The following is a 3,947-nucleotide window of genomic DNA, read 5'->3' on the forward strand; positions in this document are numbered from 1 at the left end:
TTGTCAACTACGAGACGAGACTATGGTCTGTAACGCTGTTACTATGCGTGTGACTGTGTAATGTGCTCTTTATTCCTCTTGTTTTCTGCCTTTATATCCTTCTTATCGTTCTGTTTTTTTTCTTCTTTTTTGATGTTTGTATATATTTTCCCATGATTAATATTAATCACACGCACGATCGAGGCGCAATCACGCCGTCGTCGTCGTCGTCGTCGTCGGCGCCGCCGTGGTCCTGCTGTCTCCCTGATGATGCGTGCGCTGATTGCGCGCGGAGGATTAGAGCGTCTCTAGATGCGCAGAGCACGTTTGACTGAAAAATGGACAGTTTCTTCGGAAGGGCGAACCATTGACAGCAATAGCAAGGTTTATCGTTGCACTTGAGCTGCTCGAACGGTGCGGGTCGAACTACATACGTGGGCCCGACTAACGCCGACGCGATATACGCGGGTGTGCCAAAATGCTGGAAGCCTAAAAGCTCCAATACGCCATGTACCCAAAACGCCAAAAGTTTCCAAATTATAGCCTGCGAGTGTACATCGCGGCTAGCTCCTAACGACAATCACTGGTGTTCGGGGTTCCTCGGTGTTATGATGCCACCCAGTTTGGGGGATCGTAAAGGAATTGAGTAGCTAAGGTCATGAATATACAAAGAAAAAGAAATTGGAGGAATATGAGAAGTAACTAAACAGCTGTAAATCGTTGAATAAGAAGTTTTACTTGCACAAAATAAGCTTGGAATAATAATAAACAAACAAGCGTGGAACAAGGCGCATAACGCTATAGGGTAAGAATTTGTTTACGTCGGCGCTGGGCGGCAACTTCGATCCGTAAGCAAAATATGGCTCAGACTTCTCAGCGCCAGGCGGAAGTCTCTTCTATATGACGACGCTCGAGTGCTTTGTACACAAACACATACACCATAAGAGGATCAAGCTTCGGCGACTCTGCTACCTTAATGCACTTTTTCCCTTTCACAGCAAGTCCTTTCATCTTCGTGAGCGTTCGCGGTGTTTACGCAAACGAATAAGCAGTCTTAAAGAAGCTTACTTTTGTCGCGGTAGTAGCCGAAAAATATAACTTGTGCCTTTCAGACGCTCAAAAGCCACTGCAGCATGGGTCCATGTCTTGGCGTTGCAAAGGAGTACACTAATATTTGTCGATCTCAACGTTTTCTTGCGTCATTTTAAAGAGCGAGAGTCTTTCGATTTCTTCGCTAACAGATCAGAGCTTTTCGCTAAAAGCCAGCTAAAACCACTCCTAGGTATGCAAGTCCCCAAAGATTTACGAAGGCATAAAATAATGTATGGTAACACAATGAAAAGGTCAGTGTCGTACCCAGTACAGTCCCTGCGGCGCCGCTGCTTTTGGCACAAATATGTGAGTAAACAGGGCAGACAGTTGTATTCCTACCTATAAGTAAAGTCACTAAATGTGAGAACACCCATGTACTTAGATTTAGGTGCACGTTAAAGAACCCCAGGTGGTCGAAATTATTCCGGAGTCCCTCACTACGGCGTGCCTCATAATCAGATCGTGGTTTTGGCACGTCCTCATCATCATCAGCCTATATTTATGTCCACTGCAGGACGAAGGCATAAAAAATAAGCTTCTTGGAGACTGCTTTTTAGTTTGCGTGAAACACTGCGATCTCCAATTACCCCTGTCTTGCGCTAGCTGATTCCAACTTTCCCCTGAAAGTTGGCACGTAAAACTCCATAATTAAGTAGAAGTTGAGGTTTATTTCTTTCTTTGTTACAGAAAAAGGAACAAGAGCTAAAGGCCATGTGTTTACGCAAACACATGTCCTTTTAATTTTTAACAAAATAATTTTTAACAAAATAATTTTTAACGAAAATAATTTTTAACGACTGTATAGTTGCAAAAAGCTCCACCAAGACCCCTGTCGTGAGCGGGAGTATGCATTTTCTAGAAAGACAGCTAGCTTAGAAAGGTGCGTCTTGAACCACAATACACAAAACAGAATACGATCGGGACGCACGCATAAGAATTCGTAACTTCTGTTCGTCATCGGCCCAGTGTTCTCTGCTCCAAGTCGCACCATGCACACGTACAAACTCACTAAGCTCTCTCATGAACTTATACCGCGTAAAATACTGCCTTCATGTCTAGACAAGTAGCTTCCTTGCGCATTTATTCTACGCCGGTGATTTTGTGCCGAGTTCGACCTCAGTTTGCGTCGAAAGAACATACATTTAGTGCTAGTGGTGGTAAGTCTGGAATCTGTTTAGCGTCTAAATTAGCGCTATGCTCGGCAGTATTTGCCGGAGTGGCGTCGACAGGCCTATTAGGCGTAACCTAAGTGCTTTGACTCTCAGAGTGTACCGCTGTCTCGATGATTATTTGGTGTTGTTGGAAAAGTGTGAATCCAATGCTAGGGGCGTAGATACTCTCAAGGTGTTTAAGGAATGTGATCTCGGCCTGAAGTTTACCCTAGAGCTGCCTAAAGAAAACAAGTTAGGATTTAGGATTTCCTGATTTCAAGCTGATTTATAATAATAATTATGTGTGAGTGGAGTACTTGCACAGCTCAGAAAAGAAATACAACGCCTTAATTTTGTGTCGACACATTCAAGCTTGTGAAGAAATACCATTTGTCTTTCGTGCCTACGGTCTGCGCTAAATAAATCATTTGTACATGCGTTGAATGAAAGCTTTACTGGTCAGCTGGTTAATTTCAGGCTACAAGGTAATCCTGACGACTGGGTTGTGTTTTTCCGTAAAAAAAAAGAAAAAGAAACTTGTAAAAATAATTAAGCATGAGGGAACACGAGCTGGCGAACCGTCACCTGCATTTGAAGAGACTGCAGTCATCACATAAGTGCATAAATTCTTGCATGGTCTCAAATAGGTGGCCGGTCGATATTGCGTGGATGTTGTACTTTCAGCCTGTTTGCGCTTGCGTAGCTTGTGCTCTGCAGTTTTCAAGCGAATTTATTTCAATATTAGGCACTATAGCTTACAGGCGACAAAATAAAAGCACACAGTACACAACAAACGGCACAAGGCGATCATACTTCATAACAAAAAGGACAATGAAAAACAACCAATAACGTATATTTCACAATGTCACCCACGCAGATACTGCACTTAATTACTTAGAATATGGCGGAAGACATGAAAAACATTTCTTACTATGAACGCATCACAGATTTTACAGATAACAAACAATCAGTGGCTAAAAGTAAATAATTGTACATAACTGACAAACCATTAGATTATTAAAGGAGAGGCTTTAAGTGCACCTCTCCTTTGAATACAGTCAATATCATTGACCAGCGACGTAGGAAACGTTCATCATCATCAACAACCAACTGGTCCTGTATAGTATACAGTAGATAATTCTAGATTTTAATTGTAATGCCATTGAGGATAGGATACAAGCATGGGGCGATTGCTGTGACGCGGAAACAATTGGACATCTTTTTTGCCGATGCCCGCAGTACCGTGTGCAGAGACAATCGCTTACCGTCGTGCTGAACCACTTGGATGACCAGCATCGACGCGACTTGACATCGCATCAGAAGGCCGTGCAAGCGCTACTGCGCTTCTTGAGGTCGAGCGGCCCGTTTAAACACCTGTGATTGGAACACCCTTTATAACCTGTCCCTGTTTTGTTTTTTTCTTTCTCTCTTCCTCTGTCCCCTTCCCGACACCTATATCCCCCCTCCCCAATGAACCTTTTTCCAGTACGCGACCCCTCTAGCGGCCGCCACTTCAACTAAATTTGACGGGCAAGACGGTCTTTATTCTATGGGCAAGACACATACGCTCCCGTCGCTTCTTGCCTCTACGCCCAGCATGGTAGCGTTTGACCAAGCAGTCTCTCGCAATGGCCGTCCCTGCTTTATTTTTTTTACTTCTGTCACTTGTGTTGTTGAAGTAGCTTCTCATCGTACTGCTCTAGCACGCGCGTGTTTGCTCGCGTG

The sequence above is a fragment of the Dermacentor silvarum genome, chromosome 6 (genome assembly GCF_013339745.2).
Source record: "Dermacentor silvarum isolate Dsil-2018 chromosome 6, BIME_Dsil_1.4, whole genome shotgun sequence".
NCBI classification, from domain to species: Eukaryota; Metazoa; Arthropoda; class Arachnida; order Ixodida; family Ixodidae; genus Dermacentor; species Dermacentor silvarum.